At 47.9% G+C, this 17,301-nt stretch overlaps 1 pseudogene; it reads left to right on the top strand.

The window, feature by feature from the left end:
- Positions 1-2,401: 2,401 nt before the first annotated feature.
- The window catches only part of LOC133918753 (putative disease resistance protein RGA3), a 28,643-nt pseudogene continuing 13,743 nt past the window's right edge, over positions 2,402-17,301 (top strand).

Raw genomic sequence — 17,301 nt, 5'->3', positions numbered from 1 at the left:
AAGCCTTTGGTGTGTCCATCGGCTACCCTACCCTTCGGCATCAAGACATCCTTTGGAGGCACCAATGTTCTTGTGGCCTTCGGCTTTGTCGTGTCTCATGCTTCGCACATCACTTCTCATCTTCTTCGACTTTAGACTATACGGGGGACGAAGTACTGTTCCCCAACATTGTTGTTGCTCAAGGGAATCCTCTCCTTATTGAGTTTCCCATAAACTAACCCTTTTGTAGATCAGGGACGGAGGGTGGTGCATCTGAGCACGGGCCGAGCATGGCAGGGGTATTTTCTCAGCGGTTTCCGTTTGCCCATCATGAAATTGCATTTCATAGGGGTTTAGGGACACCGCCACTTTAATTACATTTTTTCTTGGTGGTTTACTTTTGCCTCTCAAGAAAATAAGCCACCCTCACACAAAAATTCCAGAATCTGGTAGTGCACTTCGGTTTGCTTTTGCTTTTGCACTCTCACGTTTTGCTTTTGCTTTTGCCCTCTCACGTTTTGCTTTTGCTTTTGCTTTCGGTTTCCTTTTGCTTTTGCTTTCGGTTTCCTTTTGCTTTTATCAACTTGGCCGTGTGGAATGGATATGTTCAAACAGAATGCGAATTGGATGCGAATGATGATTTAAAGTTTGCAAAGAAATTAGTTGGTCTAGTCCTCTTGCTTTTCACCGCTATGAATACACCCCTCCTCTAAAGGCTTGTTAGTCTGACGGTGCCAACTTGTTAAGTCACATGAAAGGATTCAATAACTTCCGATCATTGTTGATTTAGAAAACGTGTTTCCTTGATAACTTCCGATGAACTGTGTCGCAAAATATCTGTATTAATTAGCGTGTGGAAACTCCACTAACCTGTCATACACAGAGGGCGGTGTATCATTGTTGTGCTCTACAAAATATCTGTATTAATTAGCGTGGAAACTGAATGCCTGTCCTAGAGACATTGTCTACAAAAGGAATCATCGATCGGAAGTTCCATGGCAGGCACCACCAACCGGTCATACACAGGTAGGGTGGAAACGAGCCGAGCCTCAACTCGCATGAGCTCACCTGTGTGCGAGTCGAGCTTGGTTAGATGAATGAGCTGAAAAACAGGTTTGGATCGGGCTCGTTGCTGGCTCGTGAGCCAGAGCGGAGGGCCACAGGCCGGGCGAGCGGGTGGGCGGGTGGCGGCCATGGGTGGACGGGCGGTGGCACCGGGCGAAGAGGCGGTGGCACCGAGCGAAGAGGCGGTGGGTGGGCGGAGAGACGGCGACCACGGGAGGGCGTCGATGGGAGGATGACGGCTATGGCCCACGGGTGGGTGGGCAGCGACGCTGGGCAAAGAGGTAGTGGGCTAGCAGAGAGACAGCGACCACATGAGGGCGTCAATGGGAGGGTGGCGGCCATGGCTCACAGGCGGGTGGGCAGCGGCGCCAGGCGAAGAGGCAGTGGGCGAGGCGCGACACCGGGTGGAGAGACTGTGGCCATAGGCAGGTGTCGATGGGAGGGCGGCGGCACCGAGCGGAGAGGCATCGGGCGGGCGATGGCCATAGGCAGGTGGTTGCTGGGTGGAGAGGAGGCGGCCACAAGTGGAGAAGAGGTGGGAGGGCGGCGGCGCCGGGTGGAGAGATGACAGCCATGGGAGGGCGTCGACGGGAGGGTGGCGGCCATGGCTCACGGGCGGGTGGGCAGCGGCGCCAGGCGAAGAGGCAGTGGGCGGGATGCGACACCGGGTGGAGAGACGGTGGCCACAGGCAGGTGTCGATGGGAGGGCGGCGGCACTGAGCAGAGAGGCGTCGGGCGGGCGATGGCCACGGGCAGGTGGGTGCCAGGTGGAGAGGAGGCGGCCACAAGTGGAGAGGAGGTGGGAGGGCGGTGGCACCAGGTGGAGAGATGACAGCCATGGGAGGGCGTCGACGGGAGGGCGGCGGCCACGAGCGGAGAGGAGGCGGGAGGGTGGTGGCGTCGGGTGGGCGACGACCACGTGTGGGTGGGCGGCGGCGCTAGAAGGAGTGATGGCGCCCACGGGCGGAGACTCGTGGCGCGCCTGCAGCCTGCGGGAGAGCGGGTGCGGGAGCGCTGGCCTGTTGGGATCTGAGGGGGCCAGCGACCGAGCCACAAGCCGCTCGCGAGCCAGCTCGAGCTCGGCTCGTTTGGCCACCGAGCTAAAGAGGTGGCTCAGGCTCAGCTCGCTTGAACATCGAGCCAAACTGAACCGAACCGAGCCAAACTTTTACGAGCCCGAGCTGGATTATGAACTCTGAGCTTTATTTTCAGCCATACACACAGAGGTGGAGTTGAGGGCGGCCAGTGGGCCTGCTAACGAGTGAAATGCGGTGCATGAGTGTTGTGCTCTAAGTCCATAAACCACATGGCCCACAGGGCAGAGCGAGCAAGGTGGTATTATAGATTAGAAGAGCTGTACCGGTCCGAGAGATGGAATAGAACTCTGATTTTCTATCTACTTACTGTTCGTCCTCCTCCTCTCCTCTTCTCAGATCCACTTCCCAATTGCTGTTCTTCCTCACGGATTCAGCCGTTCGCGAACCGCGGGACACGACACAACCGGTGCCTGAGATGGAGGCGGCCGTCGGCGCCGCAAACTGGCTCCTTCGCAAGGTGCTCAACAAGCTGTCCGATGAACTTGTGCAGACATACGTGTCCAGCTCCGAGCTCGGCCTTAACTTCCAGAAGATCAAAATGGAGCTGATGTACACTTATGGGCTTCTGCACGAGGCCCAGGGGAGAGACGTCAGCTTCAACCCCGGTCTGCAAGGGTTGCTGGAGGAGCTGAGCAAGAAGGCCGATGAGGCTGAGGATGCTCTTGATGAGCTCCACTACTTCATGATCCAAGACAAGCTCGACGGCACCCAGGAGGCCGCCCCCGACGTGGGCGACGGCCTCAGCTCTCAAGCTCTGCACGCTCGCCATGCTGTTCAGCACACTGCCGGTAATTGGTTCTCATGCTTTCCTTGTTGCCGTTCACAAGATGATGTTGCAGATGTCACCGATAACACAAGCAAGGCCAAGTCTGATAACAATATTGACGATGGCCATGTTGACAAGTTGACATTCAACAGAGTAGACATGTCCAATAAAATCAAGCAGGTGATAGAAGACATAAACTCCCTATGTCCTCGTATCTCCGATTTGCTCAAGATAAACCCAAGCAGTAACCTTCAGCCAAGCATGCCTGCCTCCACTAAGCGGCCCGTCACTAGCTCAGAAATAACACAGAGAAAGTTGTTTGGGAGAGACGCCATTTATGAAAAAACTATAAATGAGATGACCAATGCCACACAAAACGATAAAATCTTGTCCGTTGTACCTATAGTTGGCCCGGGAGGTATTGGAAAGACAACCTTCGCCCAGCATCTATATAATGACAAAAGGACTGAAGAACACTTCATTGTTAGGGTCTGGGTATGTGTGTCAACTAATTTTGATGTGCTTAAGCTCACCAAAGAGATCCTGGGCTGCCTACCTGCAACTGAAAATGAAGGAAATAAAAAAGAAAATGAAACAACCAACTTAGACCAGCTTCAAAAAACCATTGCAGAGAGATTGAAATCCAAAAGGTTTCTAGTTGTCTTGGATGATATATGGGAATGCAGCAGTGATGATGATTGGGGAAAACTGTTAGCTCCATTCAAAAAGGGTGAGACCAGTGGAAACATGGTTCTCGTCACAACTCGGTTCCCAAAAATAGTAGAAATGGTGACAAAGGGAACTAGTTCAATTGACCTACATGGTTTGGATCCTGATGCATTTTGGGAATTCTTTCAGATATGTGTCTTTGGTGAAATCCAAGAAGAGCATGATAAAGAAGATTTACTTGACATTGCAAGACAAATAGCAGATAAGTTGAAGTGCTCCCCACTTGCAGCCAAAACAGTTGGTCGGTTATTGAGTAAGAAACCATATCGGGAACATTGGATGGAAATTCTTGAAAAGAAAGAGTGGCTAAAACAAAAACATGATGATGATATTATCCCAGCCCTAAAAATTAGCTACGACTATCTTCCCTTCCATTTAAAGAAATGTTTTTCATATTGTGCCCTTTTCCCTGAGGATTATAAGTTTAATAGTTTGGAGATTACTCGTTTTTGGATTTCAGTAGGCATCATAGATTCCAATGGTCAGAATGATAAAATTGAGGACATAGGATCAAAGTATTTGGATGAACTATTAGACAATGGTTTTCTGATGAAAGGAGATGATACTTATTATGTAATGCATGATTTACTGCATGAGCTTTCACAGAGTGTTTCATCAAAAGAATGTGCCTATATCAGTTGTTCTAGTTTTAGAGCTGATGACATCTCACCATCAATTCGCCACCTATCCATCTCCATGCAGGATAATTATACTGAAATTTTTGAGGAAGAAATGAATAAATTGAAGAGAAGGATAAACATTGGAAGTTTGCAGAGTTTGATGATTTTTGGAGAATATAGAAGGGCAAGCTTGGTCAATATTTTAAAACATACGTTTAAGGAAATAAGGGGTCTCCGTGTCCTATTTATATTCATAAACTCCATAAATTCTTTGCCACACAACTTTTCAAAGCTTATCCACCTTCGATACCTAAAAGTTCAGTCACCTCATTACTCAGAAGTGTGTTTGCCTAGCGTAGTGTCCAGGTTTTATCACTTGAAATTCTTGGACCTTCAACACTGGGGAAAGAGTTATGATATGCCTAAAGACATTAGCCGCCTTGTGAATTTGCGTCATTTTGTTATTGCTAACAAAGAATTCCATTCCAATATTTCTGAGGTTGGAAAAATGAAGTTTTTACAAGAATTGAAAGAATTCCATGTTAAGAAAGAGAGTGTTGGATTTGAACTGCAAGAGTTGGGGCAGTTGGAAGAGCTTGGAGGAGAACTCAATATATATGGACTCGAAAATGTGAGAACCAGGGAAGAAGCCAATGAAGCCAAGTTGATGACGAAAAGGAATATAATTAAGTTAGGATTATTTTGGGGTAGAGAGCAACAGTTCAGAGGAGATGATATTCTCGATAGTCTTCAACCAAACTCTAATCTTAGAGAACTTTGCATTGTAAATCATGGTGGTGCCACGTGTCCTAGTTGGTTGTGCAGCAACATCCACATGAAAAACTTGGAGAGTCTACATCTAGAGAGAGTGTCTTGGGCCACACTTCCACCTTTTGGGCAGATATATCATCTAAGAAAACTCAAGCTGAAGAATATAGTTGGGATATGTCAGTTTGGACTTGACATTTTTGGTGGCATTACAGAAAAAAGTTTCGCACAATTGAAGGAAGTTGAGTTTGATTATATGCCAGAACTTGGGGAGCTAACTCTCATTTCTTCTCAAGGCTTGAAAGAATAAGATGCACTAATTGCCCCAAGCTCGTTGCTCTGCCGTTCTCGGTGTGGTTTAGCTCTTCTACGCAAGACAACACCATATGGTTCGCTAATCTATGTCATCTTTACATTGTTGCATGCCCGAAGTTGCGCCTGCCTCCCTTGCCTCACACTTCAATGCTATCTTCTGTTCATACGGACTATTTGGATTATGATGGCACTAAATTGGACATTATGATGCCCAGTGAATTGGCCTTCCACAATCTAGGTGAAATAGATGTTTTGGAAATTAACAATACATCACTCATCTCATTTACGGACCTCCAAAAGCTACGTCCTCTAAGAAGTATAAGGGTTAGGAGATGCGAGGAAACACTTTGGGGAGGACTGGATGATAGTTTTGTGCTCCATTCAGTCCAATATCTGGAACTCAGGGAATTTCCTCTTACAGGAAAATCGTTGTCAAATTTGTTCAAATGTTTCCCAGCTCTTTCTAGTCTGGATGTGTGCGCCTCAGATGAGGACCATGAGGAAGTGGTATTGCAGTTTCCATTCTCCAGCTCACTGAGAGATGTCCGCTTGGTGGGGTGTAAGAATCTAATCCTGCCTGTGGAGGACGAAGGTGGATTTCAGAGCCTCTCGTCGCTCGTGTCAGTAGACATAGAAAAATGTGGCAAGCTATTCTCTCGGTGGTCCATGGGAGAAGCAGCTCAGAACATCAACCCTTTTCCTCCTTGCCTTAAGGAACTCCTGTTATGGGAAGAGCCAAGCACGATGTCAATGGCTCTGCTCTCAAACCTCACATCTCTTACCACTCTTGCACTAGTTGATTGTAAGAATACCACGGTGGATGGATTCAATCCTCTCATCACATCCAACCTCGAGACTCTGTTGGTTAATAATTGGAGAGATCATGAAACCGGTGGTTCTATAGCAGCTGCTCTACTCGCGGAGGTGGCAAGGACCAAAATAATGCCTGCAGGTTCCTTCCAACTGATGTCGATTGAGGTGGACAACATCTCCGCAGTGCTTGTTGGTCCCATCTGCAGACGCCTCTCCGCTTCCCTCCGGAGATTATCCCTACAGCATGACTGGCGGGCGGAAAGCTTCACGGAAGAGCAGGACGAGGCGCTTCAGTTCCTCACGTCTCTCCAAGAGATGATCATTCGTGGCTGCAGGGCTCTGCAGTCCCTCCCTCAAGGGTTGCATTGCCTTTCTTCTCTCGAGGGATTATATGTCTTGGGATCTCCTAAAATCAGATCGCTACCCAAGAAGGGCCTCCCCGATTCACTGCAATTCCTATACATATATGATTGTTGTGCCGAGCTTTATGAGGAATGCCAGAAATTAAGAGGAACAAGGCCAGATATTTGTGTTCATACCAGCCTACGTACTGCTGAAGATTGACAAGGTAATACCTGTGCTCTCCCCTTGAATTCCCATATTAACGATCTGTTAACTAATGCTTCTTATTATTGTAGACGGCACCACTGCTCCTTCAATTACGGCGTTTTTCATAAAACTACGGTGATTCATCGAGCCCAGCAACGCTGGCTCTCTGCTTGTGCATGCGATTCACACATTCAACTCTTAATGCACATCAATCTGCAGGTTAGTTAAAAAAACCTTACGCTCCTCGATTTATGATTTCATCCACGATGCTTTTTGCATGTGTAGTCCATTGTCATCTGCTTCTGCATTACACGTAGATCCACCATTAACAATTCTTATTCAACCTTCGTTTCTTTTATCAGCAAGCATCTTTTATCAGCAAGCAACCTTCGTTTCTGGAGCTGCTGATGCAGGCGGTGTTGGTCGGGGATTAGGTCCTTGTTGCGCAGGAGGAAGATATGCTCCCGAGCACATCCGTAAAATCATCAGGTAACCTCGGGATGTTTCAGGCTTTACCCTCTGCTCATGGCTAAGTTTCGATGTTTCCTCGTTCGGATTGGGATCTGGTGGCTATGGTTTTAGGTGGTTCTGTAGTTGTGCCTAGCTTTGAACTGACGTCGTGGTTGCGGTTGATCTCTCGTTTGACGTTTACATGTTGTGCGAGCAGAGAATACGATGCAGTTGTTTCGAGTTTCTGGTTTGTAGCTGTGCGATGAGTGGTGTTCATGTTTGCATTTGGCTGTGTTATGGCATGCTTGGCTATGCAGCCTTTTTCTATTACCTACTGATGTTCGGTGGTAAACAATTAGCTGCAGTCCCAACTCTAGATTATAGAAGTAAGAATCACACATATCTTGATGATTTAACAGAGACCATGGAGACATATCTTCCAAGAAGTACAGGCATGCAGCTTATCACATGTTTTACCACCTTGCACATCAATAGGGTTAGCATAGAGTTTGTAGGTCTTTGGGCTTGCAGCTTTATTTGATGGTTATATCAAATTTTATCCTGTTAGAAGTAAAACTTCACTTAAGCATTACTAGAGCTAGCCCTAAGATCAAACACCCAAATAGCGGAAGCGTGAACACGTACCGAAGCCTGGAGAACCCATTCGGTTCTTGATTAGTTGCTGCAGTGGCGACAATCTTCGAGTTGATTCAGCGCCCCTTTAGGATCAGGAAGAGTTTGTTATGATTGTAAAATTCTCCGAAAAAATCTTCCCGTTGGATCCAATTCAACCAGAGAATTAACAATAATATTTTATGCATTAATCATCATTAACTTTGGGCTATTTGCATTAGATATTCCAGTGCATAAATGGAAAAAACGTTAGAAATCACTGAAAATTCTAAATAAATGGAAAAGCCCAAAGCTTTAAAGAAAACAGCCCAAAACGGCCTTTCGGCCTGGCTCGGCCCAGACCTGTGCACGCTACCATTCAGCCCAAAATTGGACTTTTGGCCCATGTAGCGCGCGGCCCAGTCCTCAAAGCTCGGCCCTCTTTCCGCGCACAGCCCGAAGCAGCACAGCCGTCCATGGTGATCTGACGGCTGACCGATAATTTTGCCTTGTATAAAAAGTCGCCGATCAAAAAACCCTAACCCTAAAAGCATTTCTCCTCTTCCCTTCCGAAAAAAAATGGCCGCAGCGCGAGAGAGAGAGGCGGACGCTCGAGGGTTCCGACGCCGGAAAAAACCGCCAGCGAGAGAGAGAGGGAGAGAGAGCACCACCGTGGGTCTACCCACCGAAGCGCACATGTGAGGAAGAAGCGCGTGCCTCCGTCGGTTAAAGCTTTGGTGGTGCGGACCATGAGGTCATGTGCGCGGCGACCTAAGAGGAGCACGCCGGAGAGACGACGCGCAAGCACGAGCGGTGGAGACGAGAAGATGTCGCCAACCAGAAGATCCACGCGCAACCGAAAGGAAAAAGGAGGGGAACCCGCCGGAGAAGAAGAAGCCGACGGGCAACGCCGACCAAAAATTTAGTGATTGACCTGAGAATGGGGGGCGGATTAGGGGATTTAGGGTTCGGATTTGGGGATTTTGAGTTCGGATTTGGGGGTTTTGAGTTCGGATTTGGGATTTAGGGTTCGGATTTGGGGGGGAATGGGGATGTTCATTAGGATTTGTGTTAGAGTTTCCCCAATCCCCTCCTTCTTAATGCTACTCGAACTCAAAACCTATCTATTTGCCCCCCCCCCCCAAACAGGCTCCAAAACACACAAGCATACTCATACATGCACATAAGCATGATCAAACCGGAAGAATTTAACTTTAAATCATGAATGAGTGTATAATCCGAGACTAATTTGGACTAATTCATATAATTTAAGCTTTAAACGGAAGCAATCAAGGCCTAAACTTGCTTAATTGACAATAACAGTGCTAAAACTTAATCAAAATTGGCCCTAATTAACATTAGCCGAACCTAATTAACATCAATTATACTTAGACATGATCATTCAGGACTAATTGGTCATCAATAAACATAATTAAGTCTAATAGGGGTCTGATTAGGGCTAACACAGGCTCTGGTACCAAATGTTATAAGTAAAACTTCACTTAAGCATTACTAGAGCTAGCCCTAAGATCAAACACCCAAATAGCGGAAGCGTGAACACGTACCGGAGCCTGGAGAACCCATTTGGTTCTTGATTAGTTGCTGCAGTGGCGACGATCTTCGAGTCGATTCAGCGCCTCTTTAGGATCAGGAAGAGTTTGTTAGGGCGTTTGGGACCTCACGGGATTTGCATACACACCGAGAGGCGCCGGGACCCTTTATTTATATGGCGCTGCTCGACTCGGGACCGCAACCAAGAGTTGGTTGCGCCTCCGATCATGGCGCGTACGGGAATCCTAACATTTCGGTCTCGTTAGTTAGGATACGTCAGCCGAGATCAATTCCAACATTCTCCCCCTTGATCGTAAGGCTATCATCATAAGCCCACTCTCAATGAAATAGCACACCAAGGCAAAAGATTATAGCGGCTCATTAAATGCCACTGAAACCCAAAAAACCCATAGCACACTATTTCATCTCGAAATGGAAATTCGTTATTCCTAATGGGAGTTGGTTTGCATTATGGTCCTCTTATCCAGAATCATAGGCTCTTCAATAACCCATGCTAGCAACATGATCACGAAAAATATGAGGTGGTAAGCCTTTAGTGAGCGGATCCGCAAGCATTGACTTAGTACTTATATGCTTGACACTTATTGTTTGATCCTGGATTCTATCTTTCACAACATGATATTTAATGTCGATGTGTTTGGCAGCAGCACTCGACTTGTTGTTACTCGTATAGAAAACTGCGGGTTGATTATCGCAGTATAATGTAAGTGGTTTTGCAATGCTGTCGACCACTCTTAATCTCGGGATAAAGTTCTTTATCCATACAGCCTGCCCCGTAGCCTCATAACATGCCACAAACTCAGCTTGCATCGTTGAAGATGATGTGAGTGTCTGTTTGGAGCTTTTCCACTAGATAGCTCCTCCAGCGAGGGTGAAGATATAACCTGATGTGGATTTCTTAGTGTCTACACACCCCGCAAAGTCTGCATCCGAATAACCAACGACTTCAAGGTTATCGGATTCTCTAAATATGAGCATGTGGTTTTTAATGCCTTGCAAATAGCGAAGGACTTTCTTAACGGCTTTCCAGTGGTCTGGTCCTGGATTTGATTGATATCTGCCAAGCATCCCAGTCACGAAAGCTAAGTCAGGGTGTGTACATACTTGAGCATACATAATACTTCCAACAGCTAAAGCATAAGGAACCATCTTCATTTGATCAATTTCATATTGGTTCCTTGGACATTGATATGTCCCAAACTTATCGCCCTTAACAATAGGAGCAGGTGTGGCAGAGCACTTATGCATATTGTATTTCTTTAGTACTCTGTCTATGTATGCCTTTTGAGACAAACCTAATACTCCTTTGGACCGATCTCGGTGAATTTCAATGCCAAGAACATAAGAGGCTTCACCGAGATCCTTCATATCGAAATTAGAGGAAAGAAATCTCTTGGTCTCAAACAGCATATCCTTATCATTGCTAGCCAATAAGATATTATCTACATAAAGAACTAAGATGGTGAATTTTCCCCCTTTAAACTTTATATAAATGCAGTTATCAACTTCATTTTCTTTAAAGCCAAAATTTCTGATGACTTTGTCAAGCGTGAGATACCACTGCCTAGACGCTTGTTTTAGACCATAAATTGATTTCTTAAGGTGACATCCTAAATGTTCGTTGCCTTTCATGACAAAACCTTCTGGCTGAGCCATGTAAACATTTTCTTCCAAGTCACCATTAAGGAATGCCGTTTTTACATCCATCTGATGCAGCTCTAAATCATAATGCGCTGTGAGCGTCATAATTATTCTGAAAGAATCTTTACTTGATACAAGAGAGAAAGTTTCATTATAATCGATTCCTTCTCTTTGCGAGAAGCCTTTAGCTACGAGCCTTGCTTTGAACCTTTCGATGTTCCCATTAGAGTCATGTTTAGTTTTGTAGACCCATTTACAGCCTACTGTTTTGGCTCCTTCAGGGATTTCTACTAGGTCCCACACATCATTATCGCTCATAGATTTTAATTCGTCATTCATGGCATTAAGCCACTCAGATGAATGCTTACTCATCATGGCCTCTTTATATGAGTTGGGATCTTTTGTCTTCCCTATGTCATTAACATCCTCATTCATATAAACAACATAATCGTTCGAGATGGCGGGTCTCCTGTCACACTGTGATCTCCTGATCGGATCATTATGCACTGCAGGACAAGGACTGGGTACTGTAGGGGACCGCTGAGGCTCATCGTTAGGTATATCGTTAGGAATTTCAGAGACCTCAACAGGGGGTGTACTGACGTTAGTTTCTACTGAAGGTGCAACCACCTGAGGCACAGGGATGTATGACTCTTGGATCAGCGGAGTAGGAACAAAAACCCTTTTTTCTTCAAGATCAACTTCCCTCGGCTCCATATCCCTGTTCTCAAGAAACACAGCATGTCTTGTTTCTACAAACTCAGTGATCCTATCTGGACAGTAAAAGCGATACCCCTTTGATCTTTCCGGATACCCGATAAAGTGACAACTAACTGTCTTAGGATCTAATTTCCCAATATGTGGATTAAAGACTTTAGCTTCAGCTGCACATCCCCACACGTGTAAATACTTTAAAGAGGGTTTTCTTCCAGTCCATAATTCATAAGGTGTTTTTGGAACTGATTTACTGGGAACCCGATTAAGAATGTGTGTAGCTATCTTAAGTGCCTCCATCCACAGTCCAACTGGTAAACTAGAATAGCTAAGCATACTTCGCACCATGTTCATAAGTGTGCGGTTGCGTCGCTCAGCTACCCCGTTTTGCTGAGGTTCACCAGGTGTAGAATATTGGGCTACTATGCTATTTTTCTGAAGGAATCTGGCAAAAGGACCAGGGATTTGCCCATATGTGGCATGCCTCCCATAATATTCTCCCCCGTGATCCAATCTCACTACTTTAATCTTCAGGTTGTGTTGATTTTCTACTTCAGCCTTAAATATCTTAAATTTGTCGAGAGACTCAGATCGATCTTTAATGAGGTAGATATAGCCGTAACGGGAGAAATCATCAGTGAAGGTAATGAAAGAATCAAAACCGTCAATTGATGTCACAGGAAAAGGACCACATATGTCCATGTGAATTAATTCTAATAATCCTGTGCTCCGAGTGGCCTCTTTCTTTATTTGCTTAACGTATTTTCCTTTAATGCAATCTATGTAGTGGTTAGAGTCGGAGAAGTCTAAGGGTTAGAGAATCTCTTCCTTAATGAGACGCTCCATTCTTCCCCTTGAAATGTGGTCTAGACAACAATGCCACAGTTTTGAAGAAGTCTCATTACTTGTACTTCTCTTTCTCTTATGGCTTACATCATAGACATTCATCGTCACAGAGGATTCATTAAGAGAAAGCATATAAAGTTTGTCTTGTCGGATGGCAAGACCAATAACATCTGAATTAAATTTAAGAATGCATTTATTGTCTCCGAAATTACAATGAAAACCATCATCATCTAACATTGAAACAGAAATGAGATTCCTCCTCATGGAATGAACATAAACTACATTATTCAGTCTAAGAGTGAAGCCACTATCAAGAAATAATGGAAGGGATCCGAAAGCTTCAACTTGAGCTTCCTTCCCATTGGCCACTCTAAGACTTCGCTCCCCCTTTCTTAATGTTCTCGCGGTAAGGAATCCCTGTAAGGAGTTGGTAACGTGCACAGTGGCACCTGAGTCAATCCACCATGAATTAAGGGAAAAATCATCATAAAGTGATTCATCAATGAATGTTATTAAATCATTACCCTTCTTTGCAAGACACTTCAGGAAACCAACACAGTCCTTTTGGTAGTGGTCCTTCTTGTGGCAGAAGTGGCATCCATCATCTTTAGATTCTTGAGAGGCAAGAGAAGAAGGAGCAGATGCCTTGGGCGCCCTCTGTGCTGCCTTGTCATGTTTAGCAACGAAATGCAACTTCTTCTTAGATTTGAAATCCCCTTGTAATTTTCTTTTATTCTTGGGGCTGCTTACTTGATTCACAAAGTCTTTATTTTCAGCCCTCACCCTCTCTTCCTCTTGGACGCACATTGCGATCAAGTCGCTCATGCTCCACTTCTCTTTCTGAGTGTTGTAATTTATCTTAAAAGGAGTAAACTCAGGAGGGAGAGAGGTCATAATGAAGTGGACAAGGAAACCCTCAGGGATTTCTATATCCATGCCCTTAAGTTTGGCAGCCATGTCTGTCATCATCATGATGTGTTCTCTTATGCCACTGGATCCATAATTATACTTAGTGTTGAGAAGCTTCTGAATCAGTGTACTGGCATAAACCTTGGAGGTGCCTTTAAATTGCTCCTCCACATATGCTAAGTACGTCTTAGCTTTTTCTGAGTTTGGAATTGCTCCTCTTATAGCATCTGATATTGAGTTCCTCATTATCATAAGAGACATGCGGTTGGACCGCTCCCACTTCTCAGAAAGTGCATCATAAGTTTTCTTTAATTCATCATAATTTTCGACGCCAATGGCGGGAGCAGTGGGAGCGTCAACCCTGAGTGCATAGTCCAGGTCCAAAACACCAAGGACAACAGTCACCTTAGCTTTCTAAGCAGGAAAATTATTACCCGTAAGTTGCTCTATGTCGTCAATAATGGCGGCAATAGAGGAAGCGTTAAGAGCTGGAGAGAAGAATTGGGTCAGATTAGTAAATTTATCATAAAGAAATAAAATTTGCACAAAAATAACCCTACGTTGGTCTGATTAAAATCATGCAAAAAAAATAAAACTTTAGTCCGCATCACCGTTGGGCAGAAAACGGAAAAGTATTTAAACTATTACATAAGATGGCACATAATCACAATCAACTTTTGTCAGAAAGTAATTATGAACCTACATAAAATGATCGTAAAATTCTCCGAAAAAATCTTCCCATTGGATCCAAGTCAACCAGAGAATTGGATCCAAGTAAACCAGAGAATTAACAATAATATTTTATGCATTAATCATCATTAACTTTGGGCTATTTGCATTAGATATTCCAGTGCATAAATGGAAAAAACGTTAGAAATCACTGAAAATTCCAAATAAATGGAAAAGCCCAAAGCATTAAAGAAAACAGCCCAAAACGGCCTTTCGGCCTGGCTCGGCCCAGACCTGTGCACGCTACCATTCAGCCCAAAATTGGACTTTTGGCCCATGTAGCGCGCGGCCCAGTCCTCAAAGCTCGGACCTCTTTCCGCGCACGGCCCGAAGCAGCACAGCTGTCGGAGGATTAACTCCTGTCGCAGGGATCCCGAGAGACCCCCTTTTAGAGATTCGGCCGGGAGGATGATCCTGAATAAGTTCGTCGGAGAAATGAATGAGAGTAAATGAAACGGCCGGTGGTGAGGGTGATGATGGCCTAGTGCAAGAAAGAAGTAAATGCACCGGAATTTAGACAGGTTCGGGCCGCACGGGGGCGTAATACCCTACTCCTGTATGGATGTAATAACTGTCCTTAAGGAAGTCCCTCAAGGATGTTGCTGGTTACAAGAATATTTGTCTAACTAAGAGCTTGAGGCTCCTTGTTCTTGGGCAGGGACTGTGTCTTGGGTTGGTCTATGGTTCGGTTCTTGGTGCTTCTATGTTCGATGCTTGCGGTCTCTTGCTCCATTCTTCGATTGCTTGTTGATGCCTCCTCCCTTCTCTTTTGTGCTGCCGGCTCTTTTATGCACTCGCCGGCTGTGACATGCCCCAAACGGGAAGGAGGGGGGCACAAGTTCCAAGACACCACGACTGGGAAAGGCGTCATCATTTCTTCTGGGTGAAGTGACCGGAGGGTGGAAAATGCGTCGCACGCCCGGTCACCTATCACCATAAACGCCCTGGCAACGGGCGCCGTGGAGAGGGCCCACCGGGCAGTCGCAGAGCAACCCGGCGTGCCGGTCCTGTCTTGTTCCTCTGCCACAGCAGGGCGGCAGATGGAATGCCTTGATCCTGGTGATGTTATCCCGAGATACGCCGGATGATACGGGACGGGACCCGTGCAATTAATAGCCCCACGCCTCTCTGCCAAAACATGGCAGGAACTGACACTGCGGCGGGAGCAGTTGGGGATGTCAGGCCACGCACGCCCATTAAATGCGGCCTCGGACCTCTGACTGATTGACACCTTATCGGCGGGCCCCTCGGGGGCCTTTCTGGGTCGTCGGGGCACCGAGTGCTCGGGGGTACTGTTCACGTCCCCGAGCACTCTCTCCCGAGAATGCCTATCCTTGTCCTCGGGGTACCGGGTGCTCGAGGGTACTGTTCACCTCCCCGAGCACTCTCTCCCGAGCACTCTTATACGATCCTTCGGGGAACCGAGTGCTCGGGGGCTGCCACGTGCAGCCCCGAGCACTCTCTCCCGAGCACTCTTTGTGTGGAACTTCGGGGAACCGAGTGCTCGGGGGTTACTGCTCGCAACCCCGAGCACTCTCTCTCGGAACTTTAGCTCTTTTGATTATCGGGGGACTAGGGTGCTCGGGGGTGTCCAGGCACCGGCCCAAGCACTTTCTTCCCGGTACTTAGACTCCGCGGGTCATCGGGGAACTGGGGTGCCCGGGGACCGGTGACTATGGCCCCGAGCACCTTCTCCCGGGACTCGAACTTTCCTCACCCCGCAGGAGGGACCTCGCGGGATGGCGCCATGTGGCAGATGGCTGGCCTGGCCTCGGGACTCAGGGACCCCCGGTTCTTGATACACCGACAGTAGCCCCCAGGCCTATTGGCAGGCGATGGCATGGAGACTGCGGATGGGCCATTCGTCGCGAACGAGGCCGAGGCCGCCGCGGACGCCACGTGGCAAGCTTTTAGGGGATGGCCCCTTCGACTCGGGCCTTTAGTACGGCCCAACGGGGAGACGAAAGGACGCGCGCCCACACAACTCCCGACGGGCATGACAACGGGGCGGGCGGCACGCGCTGCTACCGCGCAGATCGAGGAAAATACGCCTGGCAGCCGCTGACGCCGCACGACCAGTGGGAGATTCGCCTGGCGGTTGCGTCGATCGAGGAAACCGTCCCGCCGAGTGTGCCGTTGGCAGAAGACGTTTGAATTCCCTGAGGTATAAAGGGGGGAGGGGAGCGATCCGCCCCCCTCTTTACGCCATCTTGCGATCCTATTCTCGTTTCCTTTGCGCCCCTGAGCCCTTAGAACCCCTTAGGTGATCGGAGCTCTTCTCTCTCTTCCTCTCCACCACCCAGACAACCTCCCCCTCCGACGAGATGCCGAGAGCCGGGGGAAGCCACCGCGACAAGACTCGCTTGAAGAATGAGGAGGGGGCGGAGAGGGTCAGGAAATTGCTGGTCCCCGAGGGCCACCAGGGGGCCTCGGTGGTGATGCCGGCGAACTTCCCGCCGGCGACGACCATCCCCGGGCGCATCGTCTTGTTCACGTCCTTCGTGGCGGCGGGACTAGTGCCGCCGTTCTCGACATTCTTCCTCCAAGTCCTCGACACCTACGGCGTGCAGTTGGTGCATCTGAGCCCCAACTCCGTCGTCGTGCTGGCGGTGTTCGCGCATTTATGCGAGATGTTCGTGGGAGTGGCGCCTTCGGTGACACTTCTTCGACATTTCTTCATCCTGCGATCGGTCGGGAAGAAGAGGGGGTACTCCACGGCGGACGTCGCGGGGTGCTGCAATCTTCGGCTGCGAGATGGCATGGGGGAGCGGTACATCCCCCAAGTGCTGCGAAGCAAATGGGAGGAGTGGCGGCGGGACTGGTTCTTCATCGACGTCGACCCCCATGACCGTCTTGCCCTACCGGAGGTGGCGGTGGAACCCCAGAAGTCGACGTGGGAGGCGCCGCCGTCGGAGGACGCGAGGTTGGAGCCGGTGTTCGAGCGCATCAGATTACTGGGCGACGCCGGGCTGACCTCGGTGATGGTGGTGGCGGACTTCCTACGCCGCCTCCTAGCTCTGCTATGGGAGCGGACCCGGCCATGCTGGCTCTACACCGGGCCCAAAGACATCACTAGGACCCAAATCGGCGCAAGCTGGGACCTAGGCCCGGCGGAGCTGAGGGGCAT

Source organism: Phragmites australis, chromosome 5, assembly GCF_958298935.1.
Source record: "Phragmites australis chromosome 5, lpPhrAust1.1, whole genome shotgun sequence".
NCBI lineage: Eukaryota > Viridiplantae > Streptophyta > Magnoliopsida > Poales > Poaceae > Phragmites > Phragmites australis.
Note: the sequence above shows the minus strand (reverse complement) of the source record. Positions and strands in the feature narration are given on the sequence as shown.